This window comes from Enhydra lutris, unplaced genomic scaffold (assembly GCF_002288905.1).
Source record: "Enhydra lutris kenyoni isolate GAN:26980312 unplaced genomic scaffold, ASM228890v2 scaffoldscaffold54, whole genome shotgun sequence".
In the NCBI taxonomy this organism is placed as follows: domain Eukaryota; kingdom Metazoa; phylum Chordata; class Mammalia; order Carnivora; family Mustelidae; genus Enhydra; species Enhydra lutris.
Genome location: NW_019154138.1, coordinates 5,797,478 through 5,808,923, shown reverse-complemented (window position 1 = coordinate 5,808,923; position 11,446 = coordinate 5,797,478). Strand labels below are relative to the sequence as shown.

General features: G+C 42.3%; 1 pseudogene across 1 annotated transcript; it reads right to left on the bottom strand.

Moving 5' to 3' along the window:
* Nucleotides 1-7,473: 7,473 nt before the first annotated feature.
* Nucleotides 7,474-8,795, bottom strand: LOC111157352 (annotated as a pseudogene). The gene has a single exon (XR_002641296.1). The product of XR_002641296.1 is annotated as a phosphate carrier protein, mitochondrial pseudogene (transcript).
* Between the last annotated feature and the right edge of the window lie 2,651 nt (nucleotides 8,796-11,446).

Here is an 11,446-nt window from a genome sequence, read left to right as displayed (position 1 = left end):
AATCTTAACAGCAACCCTAAGAAGGCCATAAAATTCATATTCCCATTTTTCAGATGAGAAAGGTGAGGCTCAGAGATATGAAGTAGTTTGTCCAAAGTTCCACAGATGGTACATAGTGAAACTGCAACAGAATGGCCTCCTGGGCAGCTAGCCAGCTTCAGGGATACCATGAATGTACCCTCAATGTCTAAATTAAGTTGAAATCAGGAGTGACTGAACATCAGTGGCCACTTGAAGCATGAATAGTTGGACTCCAGTTTTCTTGGAGTTATGGGCTTCTCCCTGCTCTATGGGTCATACATTTCATGGATCTCACCCCAAAACAGGCAGTTTAGTGAGCCTGATGGGGTGGGCTATTTCAGCAGGAACCAGTGTAGATCAAGGACCATGGGCAGAAGTGCTGTAGAAACCTCCTGGGCTTTGGAACACTCTGATGGCTGAAGAGAGAGCCCCAGTAATGACTGAGATTGACTTTCCTACTGACCTGCTGGGATGGGGTCTTCTAGTCACATTTCAGTTGATTCAAAAAAAAAAAAAAAAAAAAAAAAAAAGGGGGTTCCTGGGTGGTGCAGTGTGTTAAATGTCCCTTGGTTTCAGCTCAGGTTGTGATCTCAGGGTTGTGATCTCAGGGTTGTGAGATCCAGCCCAACATCCAGCTCTGTGCTGAGTGCCCAGTCTGCTTGAATTTCCCTTCCTCTCTCCCCTTGCACCTCCCCCTCCCCCATGCTTGAGTTCTCCATCCCTCTCAAATAAATAAATTAATTTAAAAAAAAAAGGAAAGAAAGAAAACACCATTTTTCTAGCATGCCAGATCTTGTGGGAGATGTATACCCATTATATGCAGCCTACCTGCCATTCCCCAAGTGCCATTTTCATCCTGCCAACCCTGGGGCTTTTTGTAAACTCTTCCCTCCACAGATCTGCTCTCTGTACCTTTTCTACTTTCAAAGTCCAAGCCATTCTTTTCTCTTCAAATCAAGAGTTCTTAGCTATTCCAAAGGTTAACCTTTCTCACCTTCCTTGTCTAATCATCCTTAAACCTTTTGGTGACTTGCTCACAGTTTTACTACTTTCTATCTTGTAGCATCATGATGTAAGTGATTCCTCTGGCACTCACCCAAACACCTATGACCCATAGGAAGAAAGGATTCATTCATTCCCTTTATTTGTATCCATTACATCTCTCTTTACTTTGTTTTGTATGTTTCTGGTGCCTCAAAGGATATACACTGATTTAAAAAGAAGATGGGACTTCTTTCATTCTCAGAGTTGGCTGGAAGCTCCATTTTTCCTTCCTACCCCAATCTCTGGACTTATTTTCTTGTTAATATAATTATGGTATTTATTGGACACTTACTATGTGCCACCTAATGCTAAGTGCCTTAAGGCACACTTTTGTTTCTGAAAACAACCCTGATGTATATGTCATCATGCCCATTTTATAAATGAGAACACTGAGATCAAAGACAATCAATAAAATATGTGTAGAATAAAAGGTGAGCTCATGCAAGGTCATATGTCTAGAATATAGTAGAACCAGTACAGGGAGCCAGCTCAGCCTTCATCTTTGCACTTTCTTTCCTCTTTGAAGATGTTGGACCCAGTGCAAAATAAAAATGTGGGGGTCCCCTATTAAAAAAAATTAAAATGTCAAGATGGCTACAATGCAATGTTAAACCAAGTGTGGGATCTTTCTAAGTGTGGGGTCCTATATGACTGTAGAGGTACCATGCTCATGAAGCCACCCCTTTCTCTTTGGTCACTATGACCCCTTCCCATCCTAAGAAATTGAGCCCAAACCATTGGGCCTACCTACCTTGAAAACTTGCCTCTTTCTGGATTTCTGGGATGTAGCACCTGTTTGACTTTCCATCCTTTGAACTTGCTGCTGTCTTTTGTGTTCCAGGTATAGGTACTGGAAGGACGGGCAAGTTAGAAAGGACGTCTGCACTGGGGATGTGGGGTGGGAAAGAGATGAAGAGGCAGGGTGATCATGGATTGTGTGAGTGTGGGGTCCTTCTCAGAGGTGCCAATGGTGAAGTTGAGTAGGAGGTAGACGTGCTCCATTGAAGGATAATTTGGGATATGACAAGAATGAAGTTGCTGTATGACACTGGTTTGGTAGATCAAGGACGAGAAGGACCATCGTCATAACACTAAGTAAAATCGCTACCTATGAACAACTACTGGAGACCAAGCGCTCTGCCAAGACCTTTATATACTTAAAATATTTTTTATTCTCACAAAAATTCTCTGGGGCAAATAATATTAATAATTGTTAATATTTATATGGGAGGAAAGTGAGTCTAAAATCCCTGAGAAACTTGTCTAAACTTGCAGGTGCCCATGCTGACATTGGCCCTCGGGTCTTTGTATTCTGTAGGGCTTGAGGTGTTCTATAGGGTTTCAGTAACATCCTTGAAAGAGGCAGACTTTTGGTGGGGGAAATGTTGAGATGCTTGCTACTGAGAAGAGTTATCTACTTTCCTCTTCTCCTTGTCCCCATAGGCCTTGAGGAACTCTAAATAGCACCTCTTCCTACCCTCTCCAATGAGCTGATTTAAAATAGCTTCTCCTGTGTGGCACAATGGCTCCCGGTCATGGGGCTGGTGGGGGGAAAGTAATCCAGTGAGGAAGTAGTTCTTCTCTTGCTGTTTTGTCAGGGAAGGTGATACCTGAGTCCAAAGCTGAGTAATTAAAAGCCCTCTTAACCCCACTTGAAATCAAGTGGCTCATAGGCAACATGCTGAGTCTTCCATCCTCTGGGCTTGAGGTAATGATTGTCTTTTAATACCAGTCTCAATTGTAGTTTGAATCTCACGAGAGGCAAATAGAATAAAAATAAGGAAATCTTTAAAAAAGTAGAAACTAATAAAAACCCACCCCCAATAATTCTACCCTTTGATTATGTGTCCCCTAATTTTATATCCCACCTTACCGATTTGAACTTGAAAAGCAAACCTCAAGCCCAAAACAATATATACTCCTTTGGAATGTACCTTGGCTTTAAGTCAACATGAATTTTTTCATGTAGAGCAAAATCTCCTATTTACTCAAATAGCATAAAGTTCATTGCATCTTGTTGAGAATTCACATTGAATTTATGTGTCTACACCAGCAAGTTATCATGAATTCAACATACTTGAGTAGTAATTTGCCTCCTTGGGTGTGTCCAGAGTCTTCTCAAGTCATCCCAGATGGACTCCTTTTTTCCTGGAGGTGAGGAGATGTTGGCATGAATTGAGGATCTGGCCAGGAAGGTGAAGGTTCATCCACTCTCCTGCAGGGGCTATTGGTCTTACTTGGTGGCTACTTTTGAGCAGATGCACAGCACCACCTGATGAGTGTGTCCATGAAGAATTAATTCTTCCTTAAATGGTTTCCTGCTCATATTCTTTCCCCCCATCATCCGAGTCAAAATAATAATAATAAACAAACCATTTTTTTTTGAGTGTTTGCCAAGAGTGAAACACAGTGCTAAACACTTCGAATGTATTTTACTTACCATATCTCATATAGCCTTTGCACCACCTGGTGCATTATTTTTATTTTGTAAGTGAGAACACTGTGACTATGAGAGGTCAAGAAAGTGAAAGAATTGGGATATGGACCTGAGTCTTCCAGCTCTGAAGTATGCTCTTGTAACCACTGTGGGACAGTCATTCAAAAGAGACAGCCAAGAGGGAATGGGGAATGGGTTGTACAAATGTGGAAGGACGTCCAGTTCCAGATGGTTCCAGCTTTTTAATTGTGATACCTCATGTTCAGTTCCAAGCCCTGGCGATCAGACCATGGACTGAGCAGATATCTGATAAAGAATGTCCACTACAGCTTTGTATAAAATGGAAAACAAATGCCAATGACCCAATTTTTAATCAGCAAGGGATTAAAACAATGAAGGATGGTGCCTGCCCATGTAGACTATGTCCCAACCACTGAGAAGAATGTCAAGATCAAAGAGAGGCAGTCAGACAGGTTAAGGAGGGGACTTGTGCCAGATCATACTGGTATCTTTTCCTGGCTCCCGAATCTGACAGTCCTCCTTTCTCCCTAGAATGTCCAATGGGCTTCGTGTATCTTATAGATAGCCAGGACCCTGGTATTCCTCGTGCTGTGATCAGCACTAAAGGGAAAACTGAGGGGCTCAGTAATGCGGTGGTTAAGGCATGACTTGGCCTTAGTTAAAGCTGGAGTTGAATCTCGAGCTGGCAAGACTCCATAGTTCTCCATACTCTCTCAGCATGACAGGAGGGCAGATGTGGTGGCTTTGTGGTGTCTCTAAAGGGCGAGCTTCACCTAGCGCCTCATCTTCCAGCTGGCACAGATGAGCAGAACGAAGTCTGGGGGTCTGAGAACGACGGAAAGACAGGGCAAATCTTCCAAAGGGACATAGTGGGGACCCCAGGGACTAATGATCAGTACCAGATGGGGACCTCCCAGTTGATGTCAGCATGTCTAGATGCTTCTCTCCTCTTGCATTAGTGTTTTCCAGAGAAACAATAGGTTATCTATATAGATATACCTACATGGAGGCTTATTATAGGGATTGGTTCATCCAGTTATGGAGACTGAGAAGTCCTGTAATCTGCCATCTGCAAGCTGGAGACCAAGAAAGCTCATGGTGTAATTCAGTCTGAGTCCAAAGGCATGAGAATTGGGGGGTGAGGGCTGATGGTATAAATCCTGATCTGAGTCTGAAAGCCTGAGAATCAGGAGCCCTGATGTCCAAGGGCTTGAGAAGATGGATGTCTCAGCTCCAGCAGATGGTGAATTTGCCTTTGCTCAGCCTTTTTGTTCTATCTAGGTCCTCAACAATCAGATGATGGGCCTTCTGTTTTATTCAGTTCATCAATTCAAATGCTAATCTCTCCCAGAAACTTCCTTATGGACACACCCAGAAATAACCTATTAACCAGCTAGCTGGGAATCCATGAGCCCCATCAAGTTGACCACTACAGTTAACTATTGCATCCTTAACAACTTGGCTCTAGATCAGTTCCCAAAATCTAAAGCAGCCCATAAAAAGGCGGCGGGGAGGGGGGACTCCCCAACATCCTGACACAAGGTTTTTAACTAGAAAGGTTCAGTTATAGGAAGATCACATGATGTTTCTTCTGACACTGATGCGGTGGCCTGGGATTCATAGCCACTTCAATGATGATGTTTCCAAGTTGCTTTGACGGGGATTCGAGGGACAGTTTACCCTAAAAAGAACCCGGTAGCCTCTCACAGTTTCTGCAACAGGTTGGATGGTGACAAGCGCTCCTGCCTCATGGTAGATTCTGCATCAATATGACAAGAAACAGCAGCTGATGATTCCAAGGAGGCTAAATGGCTTTATTAATCATAACCATAATCCAAAGGCTGTGTGTTTTCTCCAGGAGTCGAGTGAGAGATTGCCTTGTCTCCTGCTGCTCCCACAGTATAATCAAGGCATCAAGCTAAATTAAAGGAAATGCCATCTTCTCATGACAGCAGGTGCAAAATTACCTCTAATTATGAATTTGCTAGGTACAACAGTGACTCTGCGTGAATTATAACATTGCATTCATTATAACAACCATTTAGGGTCTCACTTTCCTTGACATGCATACAGATTCTCAGAAATGGATCATGAGCCCATTTCAAACCATCCGCTGTGCTCTGGGGGAACTGGGCTGGTCTGATCATTTACAATTCGAAACCTTTGTTCAGGGTGTAAGGTTTAGGGTGAGTAATGCCAGGTCTGGGTCCCAGAGTTAGTTTTGACTGGTGTGTGACTTGAACAAGTCAGTCAACAGAACTCAGTTCCTTCACCTATAAAACCAGGGGGCAGAACTGGGCGATCTTTAAGGCAGGGCTTCTCAAACTTAATGTGTTCCTCAAGCAGTTTGTTGGAAAAATGCAGAATCTCAGGCTCTGTTCCAGAGTTAACTAGTTTCAGACTATAAGGTGCACATGAATCATCTATTAAAAATGCAGATTCTGATTATCTGAAGTGGGGCCTGAGATTCTGCATTCTAACGAGCTCCCAGGTGCTACCGCTGCTGGTTGGCAAACTACCGTTTGAGTAACAGGGCTCCAAGATCCCTTCTAGCTGAATATTATCTGAATATTATCACTGTAGGTGTTATTTAGTGAGTACTTCCTGTGTGATGGGCATTGTGCTATGATACATGTGTTGTCTCATTTACTTCTCAGAACACCTCTACAGAGAGGATACTGTTAATATCATCCACATTTCATAGGTATTGAAACCAAAGATCATGGTTATCCATAACTAGACTAAGGTCACATAAAGGTGAACACTGGGATTTGAACTCATATCATCTGGCTCTGTTGCTCACATGCAACGTAATGAAAACACTCTGTTGTACCCTAAGCAATTTAGCTTTTGAAAAACTCTAACTCTTGTTTCTTTCCCCTTCTGGTTAAAGTTGTGGTAGCTGGATCTCCATGGAGGAGAAGGATAGGAACATAGCCAGCTGGTGGGACACTAGTTCTTTTTTTTTTTTTTTTAAAGACTTTATTTATTTGACAGATAGAGATCACAGTAGGCAGAGAGGCAGGCAGAGAGAGAGAGAGAGGAGGAAGCAGGCTCCCTGCCAAGCAGAGAGCCCGATGTGGGGCTCGATCCCAGAACCCTGAGATCATGACCTAGAGCCAAAGGCAGAGGCTTAACCCACTGAGCCTCCCAGGTGCCCCAGGACACTAGTTCTAACTTAACACTTCTCCAGGTTTGTATTGGAGTAAATGAAAAAAACTAAACATTTCACTATCAGGGGGCATTCTGGAGAGTTCCAGCTTTGTCCTATTATGAACACATTTGTGTGTTCAATAAACACATTTGTACATATACTTCATATATGGAATGGCCTTGGGGTAGATTCCTAGAAATCCCATTCCTGGATCAAAGAATATACGTTGTTCCTTTTGGATAAATGCTGCCATCTTGCCTACTGCTGGGGCTTATGGTTTGAACACTAAAATTAAAGCTTTTCATTGAGTAGCCACATTTGAATTTTGAATCTCAAACTTCACTCAGCAAAATATCTTGCCCCATATTTTCAAATAGCAAAATTATTACGTGTGAAGACAGACTCTCTTTTTGGGTGTTCCCCCTACTGAAATGTAGATCCCATTGGGAAATAGTAATGTCCTTTAAAAAACTTGAGAAAAAATGAGGAAAAAGGAGGTCATGAAGCTGGAATATGTTTAACCCATATTCTTGGAGCTTGGTTTCTGAAAAGACAAACCCTACATTTGGGAAAATGGAATCACTTGGTTTCCCTGTTTGGCTGCATATAATTAGCCTAAACCTCAAAAGGCTCTGTCTAGGGCAGCTAAGACTTCAGGAAAAAAAGCAAAAAAGCATAAAGACTCATTTTGATAAGAAGACTGAACTCCAAATGGTTGTTTGGGGAACCAACTTAGACTTCGGGCTGAAACTCAAGATGTTATACATTTGCCTACATATTTTTTTTTCTTTTTTTTTTTTTTTTTTCATGAACAGTTGGGTTTATTTCAACAGTGGGTCTGAAACTCTCGCCTTAGGCAGGAGTACTACAGTAATTATACCAGGAATAGACAATTTCCTACACTGTCAAATATATAAAAGTTCCTCTTGCACTTTCCTCAACACTGATCAACAAGCAGATTCAGTCCACATTTGCTTTGATCATTCTACTGAGTTAACCCAAGCTTCTTCTTCAGAGACTCTGGCATTTCAGGTGGAGGAGGACGAGGGAGCCTGAAGTAGACCTTCACGGAGTCATAGATGAACCACTGTAGTGCAGTCAGAGTGCCAATCATGATGATACGGGCAAAGAGTCCCTTCCATACACCTTTAAATCCAAGTCTCTGAAGGACTTGAGAAGCACTGCTACCTTTCTCCTTATTCAACACAGATACCACAGAATCAGCAGGGTGAGAAACAATTGCACAGAACACTCCAGCTATGTAAACTGCCACAAATGTTACAACCAGCTGCTCTGCCTTTGTACATTCACTTCGGGGCTTGGGAACCACAAACTTGTACAATGCTTCAACAGTACGTTCAAAGCAGGCAAACTTCATCATGGTGTATGGTATCTGTCTCATCCAGAGAGGAGCAACACCCTTGTAGAATGCTTTTAAGCCTTCTTCCTTATACATTTTGGGAGCTGCATCCCTCAAAGTGTTGGCATAACCTGGCTGGGTTTGAATTCGAACCTTAGCAGCTTCCATAGGAGCCAGGGCAATGTCAGCAAAGAATTCAGCACTGGCAGAAGCAGCCAAATATAGTGATGTGCGCCAGAGATAGGCATTCTCCTCCCCAAGCATGTTGCTATATAAGACTTTGAAAACTTCATAAAAGCCAAACTTTGCAGAGCCCCTGCATAGAGTAGCCAATGAAAGTTGGAGCCCATCCTTTAGCCAAACCACGAACGCCATCCTCTTTAAGTGTAACTGAGAATCCATTAAATATGCCCTTGTACTTCTGGGGGTCCACCTGCGTTCGGCATTTCACTAAATCCAGAGGAACGACAGCAGTGTGTGTCAGACCACAACTTAAGACCCCACCAAAGCCACACAGTGCATAAAACTTCATGGAGCCATATTCGCAACTGTACTCTTCCACAGCGGCTGCTGCCAGATTGCGGGAACGTCGGGGCGGGCCCGGGGCCCCCGCGGGGCTGCTGCGGTGGCCCGGGAGGCCATCGTGTATCAGCTGCAGGTGGGGCGCGTTGAAGGGGTTCGCCCGCGCCAGATGCGCCACGGACGAGAACATCTTCTAAGATGGCGAACACACAACCGCTCCCTTGAAAAGGCTGCGGCTCACACGATTTGCCTACATATTTAATACTGTACTCAAGTTCCCAAGCCTTCACTGATGGATTTTTTATTTGTGAGCCTGGGTATTTCTTCCTCCTACAAATGGTTATTTCTCTACACAGATACATGTGGGAGAATATTTAATTAGAACTGAAAATGTTTTGAGCGTGTTAAGTACAATCTAAGTGATAAGTATCATGATCTTTAAATGCTACAATAAGCATTATAATATATGCCTAATTCACTGATGAGCACTTGGCATGTCTTTGACAAATTCTTAATAAATTGCTCAAAAGAGCCCTTTAGAAAGTGTCATTTCACACCATATAACTCTACCTCTGATATTTCTCAACCTTGTCTATCTGCAGAAATGGGAAATTCTCTTGAACATTTTTCTTAACTGATTCTGATTTATGGCTTTCAGTGGAAACTCCCAGGGACTTGTTGCAATATACTGTAAATGAAATCTGCTAGCTACACAATTTGAAAAGTGAAGGCTGTAGTCTCCAAGTTTTCAAAAGCAGCCCATTTCACCTAGACAATGAATTATGGGATCTATAAGTACATAGAAAGCATGAATCCTGCACTAGGTACATGTCTTCAAGGGAAAAGCTGTATGACTCGAACAAAGCCAGCCACAGTCCTGATGTCATCTGGAGGGTATTATGAGAAGATTTGTAGCAAATTAGTTGATTGTTAGCATTAGAGACAGTGGTTCCTTAGCATAAAAGCTTTCAATAAGGGGCACCTGGGTAGTTTAGTTGGTTAAGCGTCTGCATTTGGCTTAGGTCATGACTCAGGGTCCTGGGATTCTGGGATCGAGCCCCATATCCTCAGGCTCCTTTCTCAGCGGAGAGTCTGCTTCTCCCTCTCCATCTGCCCCTGCACCCCCACCTTGTCCTCACACATGTGTTCTCTCTCTCAAATAAATAAGTAAAATCTTAAAAAAAAAAAAAAGGCATTCAACAAATTCTCGGTGTGCCCAGATCTCAGACTTGGCAATTAAATTTGGATGTAAGTAAAAGATGCTTTGGAACATTAATGAAAAACGTAAAAATGCATTAACTTAGGAAAGTCTACATGTGCATAGCAATTCAACTTGCCTGGAAGTGGGAAAAAAGCAACACTGGTTTTGGTGAGATCATTTATCTCCTACTGTATGCCCTAAGCAAAGTGTTCAAACTGCAACCATTTCACGGTTAGTTTTTAATTCCAATCTTCTGTATCTGCATTAACATATCTGAAAAGATAAAAGATACTCTGATGAGAAAATGGAAGCTCAGAAAGAGGGTAAACATATTAGTAGTGAGGGGATCTGGCTCACTGACTTTTTAAAAAAATAAGCTTTTACTTTGGAATAATTTTAGATTTACAGAAAAGTCACCAAGACAATACAGAGAGTTCCCATAAACCTGCTGTTTTTACCTACTGTTTGTATCTTATATCACCATTGTATATTTGTCAAAACTAAGAAATTAACACTGGCACATTGTTCTTTTTTTTTTTAAGATTTTTATTTATTTCTTTGACAGAGAGAGAGAGAGATCACAAGTAGGCAGAGAGGCAGGCAGAGAGAGGGGGGGGGGAGGAGGCTCCCTGCTGAGCAGAGAGCCCAATGCAGGGCTTGATCTCGGGACCTTGAGATCATGACCTGAGCCAAAGGCAGAGGCTTAACCCACTGAGCCACCCAGGTGCCCCTGGCACATTGTTCTTAACTGAACTCCAGACTTTACTCACATTTTATTTGTTTTGCTTTTGTTTTTTGCATGAATGACCTTTTTTTTTTTTTTTTCCCCCTGAGACAGGATTCCATTCAAGACCCCACATTGCATTTAGTTGTCATGTCACCTAGTCTCCTCTGGTCTGTGACAGTTTCTCATGCTTTCCTTGTTTATCTGACCTTGACACTCTGACCTTGACAGTTTGAAGGAGTACTGGTCAGGTATTTTGTAGAGTGTCCCTCAACTTGAATTTGTCTTAATGGTTTTGCCATGATTAGACTGGGGTTCTGGGTTTTGGGGAAGAATACCACAGAGGTGGAGTGCCTTCTCATCCCAGCATGTGATGCTATCCTACTTTCAACGTGACTTATCACTGGCAGTCTGAATCTTGATCTCTTTGCTAAAGTCATATCTGTCAGGTTTCTGGGGTTTCCGAGGCCACATTTGGGATCATTGGTAAAGAGTGTGGCAATCGATTAGTGATGTCTGTGAGGAGCACAGTATAAGTAATAGTGATACAGCAAGTATTTGCCATCCCTAACTCTAATATAAAACTGCCTCTTTTTGCAAATAAGGAAGCAGATTCACTTAGGAGAATTTCACATCAGTGTACCTGTGGTTCAGCTATTCATATTCCAAGCATTAAAAAAATATATTTGTTGAACATCTATAATATGCAAGGACCGTATTTATGTTTCTCATTAACAGACGGAGAGAATATTGAGGCTTAAGGGGAGACTTAAGAGATAATCCGATTTTTTCATTATTATTTTTTTAATTAAAAATATTAAAAACTCCAAAACAGAGAGCAAATACACCAGAGGCTCAGGAAGTCACAATTATTTCCTGGAGCATATGAGCCTAGGAGGCCAAGACTGGAATCATGTCTTCTGGCTGCTTTAGAATGCAGAAGCCCTGTTCCTATCTATTAC